Genomic DNA, 11,269 nt, shown 5'->3' with positions numbered 1-11,269 from the left:
AGCATATTTCTGGTAGAAATTTTGATCTGTTCGGATCAGATCTTCCAAAATTAATGAGCTAGACAGCTAGAAATATTAATGTGTTCTGACGAGACCAGGGATATAATCTAACATGTTCTTGTTGTCTAGGTAACCCTAGAAAGCTTCAGAACACATCTTTTTCGTGGAGAAAAAAATATCTTACAAGTTTATCATGGCAAACTGTTTTTCCTATATTTTTTTAGAACATCTAAATAAAGTAGTGATAAGTTTTGGGAGACAAATAGTGCGATAAAATAAAGGTTTCCTTCAGAAATAAGAACACATCATTTGTATAAAAAATTGAAAGGTCATAACATTTGGTCTCCTAGAAGATAAAAGTACATATTTCTAAAAAATCTCTCTGCTGGCTGCTTCGGTCTCTTAGCGCTAAAATTTCATATGCTTTATATACTTTTTATTTTTATTCAATCTTATAATTTGTAAGCATGGATAATGGTTCTTATGACCTTTTGATACTTAAAATATAGATAGATAGATGGTGGAGTCATTACATGTAGAGTATAAGAAGGCTATTCCATTCAAGGCTCAGACGCCCTGGAAAAGTTCGTCAATACCCCTGTATGGTTTTTAATAAAATGGCCCATTAAATAAATCAAGAATCAATCCATTCACAAAGAAACTCATTCAGATGGAAATATTTTAGACTTTCTATTGACAAACAATCATGAAATTATATTTGATTATGATGTTATTCCTACAGTCCATTCAGATCATCACTTAATAGACATTTTAACACATTTGACTTTTACTGAAACAAGAAAGGTTGAAAACAAAAAAACTTTGAACAGCAAATTCGATAATTTTAATTTTCTTAACAAAAACATAAATTGGGAAGCCATAAACAAAGATTTACAATGTATTGACTGGCGTAAGACTTTGGACTCAACCTCAGACCCAGAGAAACAATACGAAACTTTTATTGATAAGTGTATATCAGTTATTTCAGCAAACAAAGTACCAGCTCGCAAACCAAAACATTCTTATAAAATAATCCCAAGAGACAGACGTGTTTTAATGCGTAATAGATCAAAATTAAAAAAAAGCATCGAATGAACAAAACCGCACAGAAACTTATCGATATTGAACTCAAGCTTCAACAGTCACACATAAATGAAAGACAAAAGCAAGAACTTGATGCTACTTCAAAAATTAAATCTAATCCTAAATATTTCTATGCCTATGCAAAGAAGTTTTCAAAGCATAAACCCAAGGTTGGACCCTTAATAGATCCGTCAACAAATGAACTTACAAATGACAGTAAACGTATGGCTAACATACTTCAGAACCAATACAGTTCTGTCTTTACTCAACCATTGGAGAGATACGACCTGAATGAAAATGACAACAACACTTCTCAACTATGTGATATAGACCTCACAGAAGCTGATTTTATCAACGAAATCAACACCCTATCTTCAAACTCTGCCCCTGGACCTGATGGTTTCCCTGCCATCCTGCTCAAAAAAGCCAGACAACAACTTGCAACTCCTCTTTGTCTTATCTGGAGAAATATTCTAGACAAAAGTCAAACTCCCCATCTACTTAAATCAAGCTACATCACACCAATCTTCAAAAAAGGCAACCAAGGTTTACCAGAAAACTATAGACCAGTCGCTTTAACTTCGAATGTCTCAAAAATTTTCGAAAAAATTGTCAGAAGTAAGATACAAAAACATCTTGAAGACAACAATCTTTTTAATTGCAACCAACATGGTTTCAGATCTGGTAGATCCTGCCTGAGCCAACTTCTCTCTCACACAGAACGACTTATCCACCATATAGAAAACGGCAATAATGTGGACGTGATCTACCTTGACTTTAGCAAGGCTTTCGACAGAGTCGACCATACCATTCTTCTGAACAAAATTAAAACCAATGGCATCAAAGGCAAACTGCTTGCTTGGATCAAATCCTTTCTAACAGGTAGAACACAACAAGTCTCTGTTGACTACACACTATCAGAAAGGTCAGAAATCATCTCTGGTGTTCCCCAAGGATCTGTGCTTGGACCACTACTGTTTCTGATAATGATACAAGACATTGACAAAAAGATATTACACTCTTTCTTATCATCATTTGCTGATGATACACGTCTAATGAAAGAAATCAAAAACCATGCTGATATCATTCAGCTCCAAGATGACATGAACGCAGTCTACGAGTGGACTGGATTGAATAACATGAAATTGAATGGACTTAAATTTGAACATCTCAACTATGGTAGAAATGAAGAACTTAAAGAACTCTCCAAATACTTCTCTGATACCCAAAAGGTGATAGAGACCAAGACTACAGTCAAAGACCTTGGTATCACTTTAGATGTGGGTATGACATATGACAATCATATAGAAAATGTAATCGACAAGGTCAAAGGTATCAGTTCATGGATATATCGAACTTTCAAAACAAGGGACCCTACTGTAATGCTGACCCTATGGAAGACATTGGCAATCCCTCACATTGATTACTGTTCACAGCTATGGTCACCATCCAAGAGACACCAAATGCAACGACTAGAACAGCTTCAAAAATCATTCCTAAATGGAATATTCTCTTTACAAAAACTGAACTATTGGGAAAAACTTAAAACTCTAAAACTATACAGTCTGGCCAGCTGGAAAGACGTAGAGAAAGATATCAAATCATCTATACTTGGTATATCTTAGAGAAATATTCTCCAAATTTCAACCACTCTGAGAACAAAGGGGGTATCACCTGCTACGAAAACCAGAGACTCGGACGAAAATGCCACCTTAAAGAAGTAAATTCTAAACACAAAAACATTTGGAGAGGCTCACTATCTGAAGAAGGACCTAAGCTTTTCAATTCTCTCCCATTCTACATTCGTAATATCACAAACTGCACAAAAATTAAATTCAAAAGACAACTTGACCTTTTTCTTTCCACATTGCCGGACGAACCACTGCTCTCGAATTATTTTGGGGGGTAACGAATAAAAACTGGAATGGCCCAAATTGGATGATTGAGAGACTCAAAAACCCCATCAAAAGTATCAAAAGTAAGTAAGAATCAAACCTAAAAAAATCACAAGGGTCTCTTTTCTTTGAGATTTGTAAAAAACAAACAAGTTCTTCCAAAAAGTTCTGTTCTAACAAGTTGATAAGTTGACTGAGATCGAAAGTGAAAATGGGGTTACCATTTTAAACGATAGAGTGTAGTGCCGACGATAAATAAGATAAGTCATATCTTTAAAACACCCATTCCGCTTATTGTCGCAAGAAAACTGGTATAGATTAAAGATTAACGCTCTTGAATGACTCTACGTTTAAACGATAGGATATATGCTTATATTAGATGTGGCGGATGTTTTGGCGAATCAGTATTTCAATTTTTTTTCAAAAATGGACGAGTGGAGCAAGAAGGTTAGACTAAGTGACGTGGATTAAACTGGTTTGCTTCTCTGATTGCCTGCTTTTTCACATGGTATATCTCTTTCTTTTTCGGCAAAACTGCTTGCTAACTCTCTTGAGTGATTCTATTTTTATTTTGAAAAATACTATTAACTGATCAATATTCCAATCTTGTTGTTGGTTTGACACTGCCTGGCAGTCCAGTTACTGTTAGTGGAAGTACCTCGATTTTCAGCATGTTCAAAACAAACAAAGTTCACAATCAAATTTTTGAATATCGTTTACCAACCAGAATAATAGAAAGGTTGGAATCAACGCACCGGTTACTAATTAGCCGTCAGAGAGCAAAGAAATCTAGAGTCCTAGAGAAATCTGACCTTCCTGTTATTCCTCTCTGAAGAACCAGGGGATGTCAATCGAACTCAATCGAATTCGATTTGGAATCGAATCGATCGAATTCAATCGAACTCAATCGAAGTGATTGGTCGAATCGATCGAACTCAATCGAAATGATTGATCGAACAATCGAACTCAATCAAGGTGGAAAAAAGATGTAAATGTTCGATCGTTTTCGATTGGATTCGATCTATTCGATCAATCACTTCGATTGGTTTCGATTGTTCAATCGACCACTTTCGATTGAGTTCGATCGATTCGAACAATCACTTCAATTTACTTCGATTGATTCGATTCTCTTCCATTCAATTCGACCACTGATCTCGAGAGATCATACCCACCGATCTAAGATTAGCGAGTTTATGTATTCGAGATAAATCGAGGGGCGGGGACGGTATAAAGCAAAGCTGATATGTCTCGCCGTCTCACATCGTCCACTTTGCTCGACGACGTTAAAAATACCAAAATACCGTCGTCTGTTTAGTTGAGCAAAGGCGATATAGTGCCGTACATCAACTATCGACTTTGTTTTGTAAACATAAACTCGCTATTACTCGCTATGGGGGTGTCGGTTAAATTGTAAATGACTACCAAGGCGAAAATTTTTTCAAACTGCGGAAACGTTTAGACGGGGGTATGGTGGTTCCATTTAGACAGGGAGGAAGTAGAGAAAGTAGAAAAAATCCAGGAGAGTCATTTACAATCCACACACGACCCGCTATGGGACGGGAATTTCTACGGGAATTTCTTATCTTAAATTTATCATCAAACCAACCGATCAAGTGGATCAGATAGAGATGTATGCATATATCGTGTTTAACAATCCAAAGTTACTAGTCACTAACGCGCTTCGGGTGGGGAGTCCTAACTACGATAGAAAGTGCGATGTAAGAAAATGAAACGTCTCTGAAATGTCTGACTACATTAGCTAAATCCATATTATTATTTTTTATTTGACTTGCGTTTCGTTCCAGATGAAAATGAAAAGAGAGAAGTAAAAATAAAAACGAAGAGCATTAGAGAAACTGGACAACTTACGAAAATAATGAAGCATCGATCGATAGAGTCATCAAACACATGTTATATTCCTCGGTTACAAAAGATAGCATATTGAATCTAAAAGCAGAAATTTATCACACCCAGCAGGTGCGTATTTCTTTTTTCCTCAGAAGAGTCTAGCTCACCTTCACCCCTGTTTCACAGGTCAGGTTAGGTTAATAGAAAATTCGCCGGAAAAAAAACCCACTGTACATACCCCGTTGTTCCCCGTTGTTTACGCACATTATAAATGAACACTGTTTTGACGTTTAGCGTCCATTGAATACCCCTGTCTCAAGTATCACTTGACCACTACCAATGCCCCGTGAAAAGATAAATTTTCCCAGTTTCGCAGTGATACTGGGTGTGATAGCTGAGCCGTTAAAAAGAGTAGAAAAATTAACCCTATCATTGTATACTTTTGTTTTCCCATTATTTCAGGTCGTACTGAACAATAGTAGATACTTGAAAGACGGGAGAAGATTATCAATAACGCTCTTGTTGACTCGGCACAATGGCGAGAGAAACGGATGATACACCCCTGTATCAGTGACCCGGTCAAGGATCCGTCCCGATGAAAACCGGTGAGAAAAATACAAAAAAAGACCTAACACAAACACGTTCACTGCCAAGCCACTTTAAGAATTTTGACCTCATTTAATTTCATCAAAAGTTTGACTTTCAGAGGCTCCTGTAGCCTTGGTTTTTTGCTTTAAGTACCTACAAATCACCTACCGATCGACGCAGAATTTAAGGAAGACTCCAAAAATGCAAAAACGAAATACTACAACTAGGTCAACCCATCTCATCTATGCTGAAATCTAAATAGATTTTTGTGCTTCCCAATTAGTGTGCGTTACTTGTCACTGTAACTTCGGCAATTTATCTACTGACTTTTGAGTGACGGCCAATTTGAGTTTCAAGCTTAACAACAAAATCTACCGTACCACGGATCTGCTACAGTCATTTGATAGTAATTTTAATTTTCATTCTTTATTTAGCGTACCATCACCAATGTTACTGGCTGTTACCATTATGAGCTGTTTACAGAGAGCGTGCTGCTTGAGAGTCGTGAAGAGGAAAACAAGAACATCTTTTTTTATCAAATTTAACAATTCATAAAATGATATACGTTACGAAATATATACAACATTAAAAAAGTGGCCAAAAATAAAAAATGAGGCCATTGATCATTAAAATCAAATTAATGAATAGACTGTAACTTCGTTGGTCTTTCTTTTCTTTCTATTGGCGTTTTTTTTTCATTCTCTCACTCACACGCCACTGTCTCAATGCCGCCCCGGTGAAGATCTTTTCCTATTATTATTATTATCAATTTATTTTCAGTTGGTAACAACGATAGGACCTAGTGTCCTAAATAGTTACAGCCGTGACCGTTTACTAATAAATTCCAACTTTCATAAAAATAGCTATTTACCACAATTTACATAATGGACAAGTACAAAAATTTTCTGGAAGCATTTTTAGCTTTCCCCTAAAAATATTAAATGTTGCAGAGCTTTTCACATCCTTCGGGAGACGATCCCAGATTAAAGAGCCGACAAAACTCAAAGATTGCAAACCGAACTTGACAGTGTTTGCTGGAGGTAGCATAAGCTGTTCTCCTCTTCTTAGATTGAAGCCAGAAGTTTTAATGGTAAAAAGTTTTGCTAGAAATAAGGGATTTTGTTTTTTCAAAGTTTTATAGATTTCTTCCAGGATTTTAAGAATGAATTTGATGTGAAAAGATGCTGTTTTAGATATAGTTAATAATTGAGATAAACTAGAGTCATGATCTTGATGAACTACAGCCAATGCTCTACGTTGAATTTTCTGAATTTTCTTATTGTTGTGTTTTACAAAATTCATCCAGATTAGTGGACAATAGTTAAAGTTTGAGAATATATAGGCGTGGCATAAAGCCTTCGCCGTTTTCAGAGAAAGAAAGGGGCGGATGCGTCTAAGTGCGCTGATTTTGTTTCCCGCATTTTGGCATTTCAATTCAACGTGAGAGCTAAAGCGTAGTTTGTCATCAATAAATATACCTAATAGTTTAACCTGATTTTTGACTTTGACTTTGATATTACCTATAGTAAAAATATGTATAGGTTCGAATCTACCGAGAAACATAACTTGAAACTTGCCAGGGTTAGCAACAAGCCCATTGATCTTAAACGGGGGGGGGGGTTTCAGGGGTCTTAAATACCGTCATACCGACAAAATTTTGGGTCAAATACCGTAATACCGTCGGTGAAGGAAGCCTAATACCGATACCGATATTATTTTTATGTTTTCTTTCGAAAATAATGAATTTTCAGTTATCAATAAATCTATTGTGTAGTAACAAATTAGAAACTGTACAAACAAGTCTTGTACTTTATGAGGCCCCCCAGTCAACCCTCAATTCAGGTATTCACACACAAATTTTTGCCAATTCACGTATTCACGCGCGAAAAAAACCATTTTCACGTTCACGCACCAATTTTGCTTTTACATTTTTGGTTAAACGATTGTGACCTTATTGGGCTAAGTTTAACCTTTTTATGGTCTCTTTTAAACAGATTGACCTATTCTTATACCAAACATTTTCGCCAATATATAAAGTTTTTTGCTAGTTTTGTGACCTTATTTCTCGATATCGTCGACTTTTTAAGGCCTCTTTTACAGCTATTTTACAGCAAAATATTTTAGGTCTGCCGCACCAAAGTTACTTGCTTGTTACGGGGGGGGGGCAAATGCAAAAATAAGCCTTTCCCCCAATAATTTCTTCCTCGCAGACCCGTAAGATGTATATATTGAGAATCAATACACGGGTTTCGAATTAAATTTGGCGCGAGAGAAAAAATCAAGTAAATAAAAGGAGCGATAAGGGGAAATGCCTTATAAAAGGTTGATAGATTTCCTTTCTTCTCTTTTGAAAGCCAGGTGTTCATTCAAAAGATGTTTTTCTATTTTAAATTCAATAAAAGAAATATGATTAAACGATTGACTTTTTATTTTAATGTTTTTTGTTTTCATAATGACCCATAAAGTCTGTCAAAATGGAAAAATGAGCTAAAATTGCTTGATACACGGCCAATTTTCGTTCTGTTTACTTGATATTTTTCGTGCAAATTTACATGGGATCAAAGCTAAAGCTAAGCAAAAATTTAATTCGAAACCCGTGTATTTGAAATCGAGGTTTGGGCTAGTCATGGTCTGAGAAGCCATATACTTCAACACAGGCTTCATAGAGGTGGTGCTGTGGTGCAACTAGAGGACGCGAATTCTAAAGTTTAACCCCCCCTATCGGAGGAAAGAAAAAAAATATAAAAAAGAACGCGAGCGAAGTGAGCGCGAAAATTTTTCGAGAATTTTCGCTCTCCTTTGTTATTGAAAAACGGCCTTAATACGCTATTGTTAGCCAAGTATGCCTTGTTTAGTCATACAATTTTTGATTTTATTTAACACTGACCATTTGTTGGCAAAAATATGGTACGGCGAGCGACGTACCTGCCGTACCCGGTGCGGCGTTCCAAGAGTTTCGGCCAAGAAAAATTTTGAAATTTAGATTGCCTAGATTGCCTGAAAACGCATCATGTGTATCATGATGTGAATTATTTTTTAATCGTTCGATGCTGCACAAGATGTTTTTAGAACTACCTACTTTTACTAATTATTGAAGGAGTAAATACCGCCTTTACTGTCTCTAAGTTACTGCAGTATCAGTGTATTGTATTGTAGTAGCAATATAAATGAATACGGACCATATCATTTAGTGCTGAAAATTTTATCTAGACTCATTCGTTGGATGCAGTATTTGCATCACAAAAGTTGTCATTAAAAAATGCGGCCGCAGAAAAATAACGAAAATATTTGTTTAGATATTGTAAAGTTTTGCTTATTTTGAATAATAAGTGAATATGACAACCACGATTGTGCGAGCGAAGCGAGCAAGAAAATTTTACTGGTTAAAATAGCGGAATAGACTTATCTTTTTTGAAAATTTTCTGCATGAAACTCATGGAGAAACTAAAAGGTAAATAGTTTTATACCGAAATACCGTTTTTTATTGATAAAAATATCGAAATACCGACAAAGAAACAGGTAATTTACCGATACCGGTAGAAAATGAAATACCGTAATCCCGTCGTTTTTTTCTCGTAATACCGATTTACCGGGGGTAAAAAGGCCCAATACCGCCATACCGTAAAAGTGAAACCCCCCCCTTAAACCAGTGTAAAATATCTTGAATCTCGATATTAAGTTTCAAAATAACTTCAGCAAGGGTTTGTGCGATTGCAAAGAGGGTGTTGTCATCGGCAAAGTTACAAAGTTCAACCTCGCGGGTAGAGAGTAAAAGATCGTTTAAAAATATGTTAAAAAGAATTGGGCCTAAAATGGATCCCTGAGGAACACCCATACTAATAGATAAAAAACTACTTAAACTATTTCCAATTTTAACTCTATGTTGGCGATTTGTCAAATAATCATATAAAAATAATAGACTATTATGGTTTACACCATATGCTGCTAGCTTTGCGATAAGTAAATCAGGGGGTAGACAATCATAAGCTTTAGATAAATCCATGAGTACAGTACCCACAATATTTGAATCGTCAAGTGCCCTTTGCCAGAGATGTAATAATCGCAATATAGCATGCTGTGTACTGTGCCCTTTTCTGAAGCCACACAGTAACTCTGAGAAGCAGTTTTCTAGAAAAGGATTTAACTGTTGGGCAATGACTTTTTCAAATACTTTGGATACTGTAGGAAGTATGCTAATAGGTCTGTAGTTTTTAACACTCGTTGGATCGCCTTCTTTGAAGACTGGGGTTATTGTGGCCCGCTTTAAGCGTTCAGGAAAAAGTGCTTGGTTCAGACAAGAGTTAAAGCAGTTCTTGAGTACAAAAGAACAGATATTAGCAGACTTTTGGAGGAGTTTTGAGCTTACTTCCCCAGATGTAGATTTATTACAATTTAATGACATAATCAATTCATGGACAGTTTCAGTGTCAGTATTTGTAAATTCAAAGGAATTATCACCAAAAATGTTTCTGATTTTTACGATACTAGGATGGTCTAAATATCTTGCAATAGCATCGAGCACCGGGTCACCAATGACCTGCTCAGTGTATTGCGGCCATTCGTAAATATCCAGTGTCTTGGTTATGCCATTAAAGTAATTATTGAAAAGTTGAGCAGTAGTAATATCACTATTTACAATTTCATCTTTATCAACTAAGATAATCTTTTCCGAAACGGTATGCTTATCTGAAAAAAAGGGTTTGCATATTTCCCAAAGTTTGTCCAGAATTTCCGGGATTTGAGGCAACCGTTTTGAAATAGTTTTTCTTAATTTTTCGATTCAAGCTACAAACATAGTTTCGCTGTTTATGATAGGCACGCATATCTGAAAACTGTTGGATCGATGATAGATGTTACGAAGTCTGGACCTTTCCATGATGGCTTTTCGAAGGGTCCTGTTTATGTGGGGTTTTTCATTCCCACGAATTATCCTTGTTTTTCGAGGTGCATGCCTATCTAAAACATCTACGAATTTGTTCTCAAAATCATCAATTTCATTGATATTTGATGATGTCATTTGTAAAGATAGATCTGTCAAAAAATTATTTTCGACAAAATCATTATAGCATCGATAATTTGCTTTACGCGGTGGTAATCTAGTATATCTACTTTTGAGCTGGGTGTATATTAAGTGGTGAAAATCACTAAGACCGGTGTCCCAGGTACCTGTCTTCTGCAACCCATATTTTTGGTTCGAAAGTATTAAATCAATGCGACTTCCTTCAACTTTTTTGAAGCAAGTATTTGTTTTAATGTGACAATATAAAGAATTTTCTTCCAGAAAGTTATTTAAGATTGGGTTTGTTGGTTCGCAGTTGAAGTCACCAATCAACATACATCGCTCAAAATTGGAATAAAAGTCTAATAAATCAGATAATAATTGGAAAAAAGATTCTAGCTTCTGTGAGTGATGTCTGTATAAAAACAAAATTAGCCACTTGTGAGATTTTAGGCGTAACTCAACAGGAATAAGCTGGATATCCTTAGGTAAGCTGAAGTCTCTAAGAAAACGTGAGGAAATTCCATTACGAACGTAGACAATTAAACCTCCACTCGTAGATGAAATATCCAATCTATATGGTGGCTTGTACCCCTTCCGGACAAGCTGTGATTTTGGAAAAGAAGAATTTAGTTTGGACTCAGCTATGCATAGAATATCATACTTATCTCCTACGACTGAATTCAGCCCTTCCATCTTATTTTTCAGAGAGTTAATATTTAAATAAGCCAGATCTATGTTTTTACTTTTCTGATTTAAATTTTTCTTTATGAGAGTTGGAACTAGAATGTCAATTTGTAGTTTACCATTTTGAAATTTTTGGCCAGAGTAGCAGTTCCTTTAGCATTCAAGTGCA

General features: G+C 35.9%; 1 long non-coding RNA gene across 1 annotated transcript; it reads left to right on the top strand.

The window, feature by feature from the left end:
• Positions 1 to 4,755: 4,755 nt before the first annotated feature.
• Positions 4,756 to 6,051, top strand: LOC136797679 (uncharacterized). Its single transcript, XR_010845282.1, has 3 exons — positions 4,756 to 4,955; positions 5,289 to 5,431; positions 5,849 to 6,051. It is a non-coding gene; the product is annotated as an uncharacterized lncRNA (long non-coding RNA).
• Positions 6,052 to 11,269: the final 5,218 nt, after the last annotated feature.

This window comes from Clytia hemisphaerica, unplaced genomic scaffold (genome assembly GCF_902728285.1).
Source record: "Clytia hemisphaerica strain Z4C2 unplaced genomic scaffold, Clytia hemisphaerica genome assembly, whole genome shotgun sequence".
NCBI classification, from domain to species: domain Eukaryota; kingdom Metazoa; phylum Cnidaria; class Hydrozoa; order Leptothecata; family Clytiidae; genus Clytia; species Clytia hemisphaerica.
Note: the sequence above shows the minus strand (reverse complement) of the source record. Positions and strands in the feature narration are given on the sequence as shown.